Consider the following 12,691-nt stretch of genomic DNA (forward strand, 5'->3'; position numbering starts at 1 on the left):
GAAACAGTGCCCGGCGACCAGAGGGGCTTGTACTGACAGTTGGGCAGTTGGTGTGTGTAGTTGGTGAGGTAGCTGGATAGGAGAAGGGGCTGCGCTGCCTTGATGCATACCTGAGGGCTGCGGCCGTACTCCGGGACAAGCAGCGGAGGTCTCTGAGGCAGGGAACATCCGGTGGGACCAAGCTGTGTCATCTGGGGAGGTTCCTGAGAACAATTAGCCTAAGGGGGGTGTTTCGGACGACCCCTAAGGGAGTGCCTCAGGCGGAGCTGCGGAAATATAGAGAGACTGAGCTTGTAAAGGAGCCGGAGGTTGAGAGCTGATACTGGAGGGGTAAGAAAGCTGCTGCAACCTCCCAAATAGACACTTAGTGACATTAGCGCCTATTAACTGGAGGCCTACAGTTGTCCACCTGTACATATGCACAGCACTCCCTTCAGAGATCAGTGTGGGGTTTATAGACTGCATTCATAATAGTAAGATTAACCCCCTGATACCACATATTGGAGGTTAGGTACAACAGTTACCAGCAGAGTTAGGGTGACACTTCAGTGCCAGCACTTGTAATACTCTCGCTATGAACTAAGGCCCTGATTCAGAGCTGAACGCTCTGAGCAGAACGCTCGCTCTGAATCAGGGCCATCCTATTTAAATGTGGAGCGGCCTTATGGACGCTCGCATAGCTGTGGGTTACCACCCACAGCTTATGCGAGCGTCCATGATGATGGTCGCGATGGTCAAGACCATCACGACCATCGGGCTTGCGACGAGACCCTGCGGTAGGGTCTCGCTGCCGCAAGCCCAGGAGTGATTTTGGCTCTGTCAGAGCCAAAGTCACTCCCACTGACATCATTACTGAAGTCAGTGGGGCCGGACTCAGATGGTAGGCGTTCCCATGGGAACGCCTCCGTCTGGCCGCCACCCCCCCGTGCCGGTCACCATCGACAGCACGCCCCCTTTGGTGCGAGACCCCGAGCAACGTATTTCTCGTTGCTCACCGGGTCCCGCACATGAGCACGACGGAGCTCCCTCCATCGTGCGCATGCGCTTTTTCACAACATCGACCCATGTTCAAGCGAACTTTGCTCGCGAGGGGGTCTGAATGACCCCCTAAGGTTGCTAAGCAGAGAAGGAACTGACAGTAACACCAACACCATCGCAGCAGGATCATTTACAGAGAATTACAGTGTTGCATTAATTAAAGACAAGTACTGTAGCTGGATCTGTTTAAGAACATCTGTACAGGACTTGGCAAAGGCAAAGTAGATTAATAATTCCCAAAGAACTGTTCTTCATATCCCGGGCAACGGAGGGTGCACCCTATTAACTATTTCAGCGCTGAACTAGCATTGTATAAGACTTGTAAAAAGCAGTAGTGTGAGGAAAACGTTTTCCTAAAAAGGTGTATAGAAAAGTAATACAAGTTTGCAATTGTATTCTTGATGTAACCTTATCCTACTCACATGAGGTTATTTGTATATATTTTAGAGATGGTAAGGGAATTGCAAAATGAGTCATTTGATAATTGCCACTAGAGAATACTTACCCATTTATAGTTTGCAGGTTCGAAGTCTAGAGTTTGCTGGTGATCTTCAGGTTACTGAAAAATAAAATAAACGAGAGTGTTAATGTGTGTGTTACTGTCTACTGAAATGCATTGTTGAAATATGAATATTGCCAAGTGTTTCTTTGTTCTTGCAAAGTAAAATCATCATAAAAAAGGATTCACTATCTCTATCTTTACTGTTATACTATGTTGTATGATTACATTGTGAATAAACTCATAGTTTAGGGTATCACACATACACTAACCCTGCCAGCACTCACACACACACACACACTTATACCCCTTTTACACCAGAGCAAAAACCTGGGTTTTTGCTGGGTCTTCCCTGGTAGCAGCTCAGTGTAAAAGGGTCCCTGCAAAATAACCCAGGTCAAGTGACCCAGCAATCCAACCCAGGTAGCTACCAGGGTTGGACCCAGGATGGACCTGGGCAATGGTGCAGTGTAAATGGTTAAACCCGGGTTATCTGACCTGGGTCATGCCTAAAATGAGCTGATTGGTGGTTGTGGGGCATTCACCTCCCACTTTTTATGACCTCACAGGTTTAGCAGGGCAGACCTGAGTTCAGTGTGAACAGGGCTGACCTGGGAGTAACCCAGATCGAAGCTGCAGTGTAAATGGGTCTGACCTGGGTCTGACCAGGGTTGGAACCATGTCCAAAAACCCAGGTTGGACCTGGGTTTTGGGTGGAAAAGAGGTATAACACTGCTAACCACTTATACACACACACACTAGCACTGCCATCCACTCATACACACACACTCTAGAACTGCCAGGCATTCATACACACACACTAACCCTACCAGACGCTCTTACACACACTAACACTGCCAGCACTCATATACACACTGTCACAATTGGTGTCTGGGAGTTACCTGACTCAGGTGATGAACTGGATTCAGCGGAGTCCGGCTTGACTGGAGTCAAGGATGATGTTAATAGCTCTATTGCATAAGAATTGTGTAGCAGTGAGAACTGCCTTTGGTGATAAATGACAAGAACTAGAAACTTGAAATGTTGGAGTGGTACCAGTAGGAAACTTGGAGGAACCAGACTGGGACCGGCAGGAAGGCTCGCTAAGCTGGAAGGGGTACCAGTAGGTAGACTTGGTGCGGCTCGGACTGGGACCGGCAGGAAGGTAGCTGAGCTGGACGGGGTACCAGTTGGTAGACTTGGTGTGGCTGGGTAGCTTTATGATGAGTGGAGGTAGCACAGAAGCTACTTGGAGTGGCTAGGGAGCCGTAAGGTGATTGATGGTAGCACAAAAGCTACTTGGAGTGGCTAGGGAGCCGTAAGGTGCTGGTTAGCCGTATGGAGAATGAGTAGATAACTGGACTCCAGGTATAATGGAGAACAACTGTAACTCCGGTTAGGATCAGAGGGTAACTGGACTCCAGGTATAATGGAGGATGGCTGTAACTCTGGTTGGGATCGGAGGGTAACTGGCTTCCAGGTATAATAGAGGACGACGGTAACTGTGGTTAGGACCGGAGGGTAACTGGACTCCAAGTAAATTGGAGGACGACTGTAACTCCGGTTGGGACCGGAGGATAACTGGACTCCAGGTATAATGGAGGATGAATGTAACTTCGGTTAGGACCGGAGTGTAACTGGACTCCAGGTATAATGGAGGATGACTGTAACTCAGGTTAGGACCGGAGGGTAACTGGATAATGGAGGATGACTTCTGGGTATGCCAGGTATTGCTGTTAGCAGGATTTCTGTGTTTGCCAGGTATTGCTGTAAGCAGGATATCTGGATTTGCCAGGTATTGCTGTTAGCAGGATTTCTGGGTATGCCAGGTATTGCTGTAAGCAGGATTTCTAGATTTGCCAGGTATTGCTGTAAGCAGGATTTCTGGGTATGCCAGGTATTGTTGTAAGCAGGATTTCTAGATTTGCCAGGTATTGCTGTAAGCAGGATTTCTGGATATGCCGGTTATTGCTATAAGCAGGATCTCTGGATATGCCAGGTATTGCTGTAAGCCGGATTTCTGGTTATGCCAGGTATTTCCAGGGGAACTGGTCTAGGAACCAGCAGGAGCCTGGGATATCCTTGTAGCCAGAGGTAGCACAAACTCTACACCACGGGAAGTAACGAGATGTTCAGGCACTGAATGCTATCAGAGGAGGATTTTTATACTCTGGGTCTAGCAGGAATTGGTGGATACAGTCAGATGGTCTGGCAGTAGCATTCTGAGTGGTGGAGGGCACAACATGCAGAGAGAGCAAACATATCTGCAGCACTGAGAGTCAGAACTACACCTGCAATTCCAATCAAGCCAAGCAGTGTTCACAGACAGAGGAGAGCCCAGGTGAATAATCAATGTAGAAAGGAGATCTCAGTCCAAATGTAATCACAGAAGTGTTACAGCCGGTATGCTTCAGAGCAGATCTCCCTGGTGAATTGCACACACAGATCCACAGAGCAGCTGGCAGAGACAAGCCTCAAGGCAAAAGGTAAAAACTAGCCAGGGTTGTGACACACACAGGCAATAACACTGCCAGCACTCATATACACACACAATAACACTGCCAGCACTCATATACACACATTAACACTGCCAACACTCATACACACATAACAGAGACAACTTACTTAGCTCCATTCAGCTGCAGCAGCAGTTCCTCCTCGTGTTGCTTAGGGGGAAGGAGCTTCTGATGTGAGTGACAGGCCTGGAAGCTCCTGAGGGAAGGAGGAGAATGCATGAGAAAGGGCTGCCACAACTGCTGCTGAGTGCTGACTCTACAGGACTGACAGGTGAGATTGCAGTGCCAGGGGCTGGGGAAGATCCAGAGGCTTGCAGGGACTGAAACAGACATCTCTTTCTTTTTTTTGTGTGTGGAATCACCAGCACCCTCTAGTGGCCGGCGCCCTTAGGCAGCGGCCTATACCTATTTCACACTTGTTGGTTTTGACCGGATGGCATAAAGCCGCCCATTTTTTTGCTGGGTGTGAAATATAGTTGTGGCTGTAAGCAGGTGCCTTCTTTCACAGGGCACGGGCACAGCATGGTCACTGTGTTACAGCCGGGAATATCAACTGTGCAGGATGACTGCTGTGCCGTTTCCATCCCGTCCCTGCACACCAGTGGTGTAAAGGAAACAATGTCTCCTTTCACACACATGGGCTTGTGCCAGCCGGGCTTGTGCAGCAGCAGCTGCTGCTGCGCATGCCCAATAAATAAAAAATTAAAAAAACACCTTAAAAGTGGCTCAAAGCCGCTGCTTGTGAAAGGCACTGAGTGCCTGAAAAAACACGGCCGGCTACCACCAGGTTCTTGCCTGACCGGCTGGTGTGTAACTGGCCTGTAGCTGTCTAATGGTAGCGCCGGCCCTGTATTTAGGAGGCTACAAGGAAGGATCAAGAGGAAGCAATTTGTCAATAATATTGAATTGTACTATTTTTATATTTCCTCATTGTCTTACATAGCATGGATTCAATAAGTTCAACTGATTTCTGTTTTAGGAGAAGTACAAGAATGTTCAAATCTGAAAACAGAGGGTTTAGAAAACTTTTCGCTCTTACAATAATTTTCAACATGGTGCTTGGCTTCATCATTCATCTAAAAATGTTCAAGGTATGTTTTTAGTCTTAATATTTTCTAACAATAGAATTATTGTTCATTTACCAACAAGTTTTGAATTTCATCATTTAAAACATGATCTGCTCTCTGCCTAGGGTCAGGTAGAAATCATGACCATTGAAACAGAACCTGAAAACACAGACCAGCAAATAAACCAGCTACTGACTTTCATAAATCAAAAAATACCAAATGTTGAATTTATTGATTTAAATGAAACAACAAGTGCTAATAAGAGCACAGCAACCATTATAGAGTATAAAAAAAAGTACTGTGTTGGAGATGTTTTAACTGTTCGAGTTGAAATGTTCAATTATTTGGGTAGACAGAAGACCTACGGAGGAGACTTTATAAGAGCCCGGATTTTTTCGCCAAAACTTGATGCTGGAGCTTCCGGAAAAGTTGAGGATTTTAACAATGGGACCTATAATGTCTATTTCACTCTGTTTTGGGATGGTCTTGTGCAAATATCCATCATTTTGATGCATCCAAGTGAAGGAGTATCTGCTTTATGGAAAGCAAGGAATTCTGGACACAAATATATTAGTTACACAGGAAAATTTCTCAATAAAAGTAAAGAAGTTTATACACAATGTGGATTTCATCTGGATTCGCAAACAGAAAGATGTGAATATGAGGACAAGAAATATGGAGAATTCTTCTACTGCACCAAACTTCCCGGTGTAGCTTGTGAGGCTTTTATTGCACTAAGGAGTATGAACACGCCTTACACAAATCTCACCAATATGGAGAAAAATATTTTTATTAAGTAAATATTTCCTTCAAATTACTATTTAAAATTAATTGGTTTGCATTTCAGATACTCTATACCACAGGTTTTCAAATTCGGTCCCCAGGACCCCAAACAGTGCATGTTTTCCAGGTCTTCTCACAAAATCAAAAGTTAAGTAATTAGCTCCACCAGTGCAACTTTCAGTGAGTAATGAATACACCTGTGCACCTGCTGGGTGACCTGGAAAACGTGACCTGTGTGGGGTCCTGAGGAATGAGTTTGAGAACCACTGCTCTATACTTTCTAGGCCTAAGTATATTTTTAAAAATAATGAAAGGACAATCCACTTTGCAGTTTGGAGCGATGCTTTCCTACTGTGTAGTACAGTAAAACTATTCTGAAAATAACACTAGTATCTGTAAAGTAGTAGTGATAGATATGTTTTCCATCTGTAATTAAGCTACTTCTGACAGCTGCCGTTTGATCAATTCATTAGGGACTTTCATCCAGTGATATTTGATTACAGAGGAAGATCAGTAGAAGGGATTCTGCTAAATTGAGAAAATAGCAAAGGTGTCAGGGAGGTACAGTACACCACCAAAGTACTAGTGTGGGTAAGTGAGGACTGTTAATAAAACTCAGTTTAAGGTTTTATAAGCAAACAATATACTTCCAATAAAGATTTTAACTACAAACAATTGAAAAGATCAGAAAGAAGCAGAAATGTGGTTAGGAAAAATTGCAGATCAACTGTAGGTGGAAAATATTTTAAGGAGCATTACAGAATGTTTCAAATCTAATGCAAACAATTGTAACATTAAAAACCTTATCCAAAGAGTAAAAAGTATGTACAGCATTCACGCATGTACAGAGCCTGGGAAGTACTTGCATCAACTCACTGCTTCAATTCCACTTTCTTATGGTGCATACACACGGTCAGATGAATGATTTACCAACGATTTGAATGATTGAACGATTTTTACCTGTATTAAAATGAATGAAATCTGACAAATCTGACTACAAACACATCAGATGTCAGATATCGTTATCTGACAAACGGGAACGCGCATTGTTCATCGTTCATCTGACAAACATGTCAGATATGTAAGATTTTCCTTCAGATATGAACGATTGAACAATTTTTAAAATCGTTATTGTACAGATCTGAAGGAAAATCTCACCGTGTGTATGCACCATTACTATGATGAATGGTTTAAAATAGGGGTGAGCGGGTTCGGATTTCTGAAATCCGAACCCCCCCGAGCCCCCCCGATCCGAGTCCGATCTGAGTCAGGCTCGACTTTTCCCGCCTGACTCGGATCTGACATCGAGGCAAAACGTCATCATCCCGCCTTCCGAGTCTCGCGGGTTTTGGATCCTATATAAGGTACCCGCGTCGGCGCCATTTTCTCACTCGGCTGTGGACAGTGAAGAGGGAGGGTGGGAGTTAGTGCTGTGTAGTGTAGTGTAGTGTAGTGCTGCTGTTGTCCACTACTTCAAAGTCCATAGGGGCTGGCTGTGTTGTGCTGTGCTGCTGTTGTTAATAGGGGCTGTGTCCACTACTTCAAAGTCCATAGGGGCTGGCTGGACTGTGTTGTGCAGTCAGTTCCAAAGTCCTGTGCAGTGTCCCAGTCCTAAAGGGGTGCTGTAGTGTTGTCCAGGGGGTGCTCTGTCCATCAGGGGTGCTCCCCCCAAGTGCTAAAAAAATAATATATTTTCTGTGTTTGTGAATTGTGTGCGCAGTAGCCGCACGTGCATCAACAAAGTAGTGCCAAGCGTGCGCCTGTGTCATAAGTAAAGGGCCGGCTGGCTTGACCGTTAAGGGTGCTGTAACCCCCGAAAGTACACTCCAGTCCAAACCAAAAAAAAAATTATTTTCTGTGTTTGTGAATTGTGTGCGCAGTAGCCGCACGTGCATCAACAAAGTAGTGCCAAGCGTGCGCCTGTGTCATAAGTAAAGGGCCGGCTGGCTTGACCGTTAAGGGTGCTGTAACCCCCGAAAGTACACTCCAGTCCAAACCTAAAAAAAAATTATTTTCTGTGTTTGTGAATTGTGTGCGCAGTAGCCGCACGTGCATCAACAAAGTAGTGCCAAGCGTGCGCCTGTGTCATAAGTAAAGGGCCGGCTGGCTTGACCGTTAAAGGGTGCTGTAACCCCCGAAAGTACACTCCAGTCCAAACCAAAAAAAAATTATTTTCTGTGTTTGTGAATTGTGTGCGCAGTAGCCGCACGTGCATCAACAAAGTAGTGCCAAGCGTGCGCCTGTGTCATAAGTAAAGGGCCGGCTGGCTTGACCGTTAAGGGTGCTGTAACCCCCGAAAGTACACTCCAGTCCAAACCTAAAAAAAAATTATTTTCTGTGTTTGTGAATTGTGTGCGCAGTAGCCGCACGTGCATCAACAAAGTAGTGCCAAGAGTGCCCCTGTGTCATAAGTAAAGGGCCGGCTGGCTTGACCGTTAAAGGGTGCTGTAACCCCCGAAAGTACACTCCAGTCCAAACCAAAAAAAAATTATTTTCTGTGTTTGTGAATTGTGTGCGCAGTAGCCGCACGTGCATCAACAAAGTAGTGCCAAGCGTGCGCCTGTGTCATAAGTAAAGGGCCGGCTGGCTTGACCGTTAAAGGGTGCTGTAACCCCTGAAAGTACACTCCAGTCCAAACCAAAAAAAAATTATTTTCTGTGTTTGTGAATTGTGTGCGCAGTAGCCGCACGTGCATCAACAAAGTAGTGTCAAGCGTTCGCCTGTGTCATAAGTAAAGGGCCGGCTGGCTTGACCGTTAAGGGTGCTGTAACCCCCGAAAGTACACTCCAGTCCAAACCAAAAAAAAAATTATTTTCTGTGTTTGTGAATTGTGTGCGCAGTAGCCGCACGTGCATCAACAAAGTAGTGCCAAGCGTGCGCCTGTGTCATAAGTAAAGGGCCGGCTGGCTTGACCGTTAAGGGTGCTGTAACCCCCGAAAGTACACTCCAGTCCAAACCAAAAAAAAAATTATTTTCTGTGTTTGTGAATTGTGTGCGCAGTAGCCGCACGTGCATCAACAAAGTAGTGCCAAGCGTGCGCCTGTGTCATAAGTAAAGGGCCGGCTGGCTTGACCGTTAAGGGTGCTGTAACTCCCGAAAGTACACTCCAGTCCAAACCAAAAAAAAAATTATTTTCTGTGTTTGTGAATTGTGTGCGCAGTAGCCGCACGTGCATCAACAAAGTAGTGCCAAGCGTGCGCCTGTGTCATAAGTAAAGGGCCGGCTGGCTTGACCGTTAAGGGTGCTGTAACCCCCGAAAGTACACTCCAGTCCAAACCAAAAAAAAAATTATTTTCTGTGTTTGTGAATTGTGTGCGCAGTAGCCGCACGTGCATCAACAAAGTAGTGCCAAGCGTGCGCCTGTGTCATAAGTAAAGGGCCGGCTGGCTTGACCGTTAAGGGTGCTGTAACCCCCGAAAGTACACTCCAGTCCAAACCTAAAAAAAAATTATTTTCTGTGTTTGTGAATTGTGTGCGCAGTAGCCGCACGTGCATCAACAAAGTAGTGCCAAGCGTGCGCCTGTGTCATAAGTAAAGGGCCGGCTGGCTTGACCGTTAAAGGGTGCTGTAACCCCCGAAAGTACACTCCAGTCCAAACCAAAAAAAAATTATTTTCTGTGTTTGTGAATTGTGTGCGCAGTAGCCGCACGTGCATCAACAAAGTAGTGCCAAGCGTGCGCCTGTGTCATAAGTAAAGGGCCGGCTGGCTTGACCGTTAAAGGGTGCTGTAACCCCCAAAGTACACTCCAGTCCAAACCAAAAAAAAATTATTTTCTGTGTTTGTGAATTGTGTGCGCAGTAGCCGCACGTGCATCAACAAAGTAGTGCCAAGAGTGCGCCTGTGTCATAAGTAAAGGGCCGGCTGGCTTGACCGTTAAAGGGTGCTGTAACCCACAAAGTACACTCCAGTCCGAACCAAAAAAAAATTTATTTTCTGTGTTTAGCCGCACGTATATATCAAATCGATATAACATAAATGGAGGACCAAACTTTCTCCGATAAAAATAAAATAGAGAAAGATCAAGAACCACTTCCTCCTAGTGCTGAAGCTGCTGCCACTAGTCATGACATAGACGATAACATGCCATCAACGTCGTCTGCCAAGGCCGATGCCCAATGTCATAGTAGAGGGCACATACAATCCCAAATGGCAAAGTTCAGGAAAATGACCTTGAAAAAGACATTTAAATCAGCTGAAGAGAAACGTAAACTTGCCAATATGCCATTTACGACACGGAGTGGCAAGGAACGGCTAAGGTCGATCCCTAGTATGTTCATGACTAGTGGTTCAGCTTCACATGACGATGGAAGCACTCCTCCCACTAAAAAAATCAAAAGAGTTAAGCTGGCAAAAGCACAGCGAAGAACTGTGCTTTCTAAGAAGATATCACAAATCCCCAAAGAGAGTCCAAGTGTGGTGGTGGTTGCGATGCCTGACCTTCCCAGCACTGGACGGGAAGAGGTGGCTCTTTCCACCATTTGCACGCCCCCTGCAAGTGCTGAAAGGAGCACCCACAGTCCACTTGCTGATATGCAAATTGAAGATGTCACTGTTGAAGTACAACAGGATGAGGATACTGGTGTAGCTGGCGCTGAGGAGGAAGTTGGCGAGGAGGATTCTGATGGTGATGTGGTTTGTTTAAATCAGGCTCCGGGGGAGACAGTTGTTGTCCGTGGGATGAAAAAGCCCATCACGGTCATGCCTGGGCAGAAGACCAAACATTCCACCTCTTTGGTCTGGCAATATTTCTATCCAAATCCGGACAACAACTGTCTTGCCATATGTACCATATGTAAAGGTGAAATAAGTAGGGGTAGGGACGTCAACCACCTAGGAACATCCTCCCTTATACGGCACCTGCAGCGCGTTCATAAAAAGTTACTGTCAAGTTCAGAAACTTTGGCTCAGACCGTAAGCAGTCCAGGGACACCTAAATCCCGTTGTCCTGTTGTATCCAAGCGCCTGCAAACCACACCGTCAACTCCCTCCTCGTCAATTTCCTCCTTAGTCAGGATCGGAAGTAGTCCTGCAGGCCATATCACTGGCATGACTGACTCTCCTATCCGGGATTCCTCCGGAGGATCCTGCATTGCTACGCCTACTGCTGCCGCTGCTGCTGTTGCTGCTGCTGCTGGGAGTCATTCATCATCCCAGAGAGGAAGTAGGAACACCACTACTTTTACTAAACAATTGACCCTCCAACAGTCCTTAGCGAGGAGGATGAAGTACGACAGCAGTCATCCTGAAGCAAAACGTATAACTGAGGCCTTGACTGCTATGTTGGTGTTAGACGTGCGTCCGGTATCCGCCATTAGTGCAGTGGGATTTAGACAATTGATGGAGGTGGTGTGTCCCCGGTTCCAAATCCCGTCTAGATTCCACTTCACTAGGCAGGCGATACCGAGACTGTACAGAAACGTCAGAAAAAGTGTCCTCAGTGTCCTGAAAAATGCCGTTGTACACAATGTCCACTTAACCACGGACATGTGGACAAGTGGAACAGGGCAGACTAAGGACTATATGACTGTGACAGCCCACTGGGTAGATGTATCACCTTACGCAGCAACAGCAGCAGCGTCACCAGTAGCAGCATCTCAGAAACGCCAGCTCGTTACAAGGCAGGCTACGCTGTGTATCACCGGTTTCAGTAAGAGGCACACCGCCGACAACCTCTTAGAGAAACTGAGGGAAATCATCGCCCAGTGGCTTACCCCACTTAGACTCTCCTGGGGATTTGTGATATCTGACAACGCCACCAATATTGTGCGGGCATTACATCTGGGCAAATTCCAGCACGTCCCATGTTTTGCTCACACAATAAACTTGGTGGTGCAGAATTTTCTGAAAAGCGACAGGGGCGTGCAGGAGACGCTTTGGGTGGCCCGAAAAATTTCTGGCCACTTTCGCCATTCAGCGACTGCGTGCCGAAGACTGGAGCGCCAGCAAACACTCTTGAACCTGCCCCGCCATCACCTGAAGCAAGAGGTTGTGACGCGGTGGAACTCAACCCTCTATATGCTTCAGAGGATGGAGGAGCAGCAAAAGGCCATACAAGCCTATACATCCACCTATGACATAGGCAAAGGAGGGGGTATGCACCTGACTCAAGCGCAGTGGAGAATGATTTCCGTGTTGTGCAAGGTTCTTCAGCCCTTCGAACTTGCCACACGTGAAGTCAGTTCAGACACTGCCAGCTTGAGTCAGGTCATTCCCCTCATCAGGCTTTTGCAGAAGCAGCTGGAGAAAGTGAAGGAGGAGCTAAGACGGAGCGATTCCGCTCGGCATGTGGGACTTGTGGATGAAGCCCTTCATTCGCTTTGCCAGGATTCCAGGGTGGTCAATCTGTTGAAATCAGACCACTACATTTTGGCCACCGTGCTCGATCCTAGGTTTAAAGCCTATGTGGTGTCTCTCTTTCCGGCCGACACAAGCCTGCAGAGGTGCAAAGACCTGCTGGTGAACACACTGTCAGCTGAAGCGGAACGTGACACGTCAACGGCTCCTTCTTCATTTTCTCCCGCAACTGGGGCTGCCAGGAAAAAACTTAGGTATCCTAAGCAACCCGCTGGCGGTGATGCAGGGCAGGCAGGACCAAGTTTGGACATCTGGTCCGGACTGAAGGACCTGGCAACAATTTCTGACATGTCTACTGTCACTGCATATGATACTGTCACCATTGACAGAATGGTGGAGGATTACATCGGTGACAGCATCCAAGTAGGCATGTCAGACAGTCCATACCTGTACTGGCAGGAAAAAGAGGCAATTTGGAGGCCCCTGTACAAAC

At 46.7% G+C, this 12,691-nt stretch overlaps 1 protein-coding gene and 1 pseudogene across 1 annotated transcript in view; both read left to right on the forward strand.

Annotated features, from left to right (window-relative positions):
• Positions 1-3,495: 3,495 nt before the first annotated feature.
• On the forward strand, positions 3,496-5,920 carry LOC148509121 (NXPE family member 1 pseudogene; annotated as a pseudogene).
• A 511-nt stretch (positions 5,921-6,431) lies between these two features.
• Positions 6,432-12,691, forward strand: part of LOC148509122 (NXPE family member 2-like) — a 157,742-nt gene continuing 151,482 nt past the window's right edge. Inside the window, exon 1 of the mRNA XM_088443546.1 lies at positions 6,432-6,494. The gene's annotated coding sequence lies outside the window, so the exon portion shown is untranslated. The remainder of the gene's footprint in view (positions 6,495-12,691) is intronic.

The sequence above is a fragment of the Taudactylus pleione genome, unplaced genomic scaffold (genome assembly GCF_031769625.1).
Source record: "Taudactylus pleione unplaced genomic scaffold, aTauple2 ptg000331l, whole genome shotgun sequence".
NCBI lineage: Eukaryota > Metazoa > Chordata > Amphibia > Anura > Myobatrachidae > Taudactylus > Taudactylus pleione.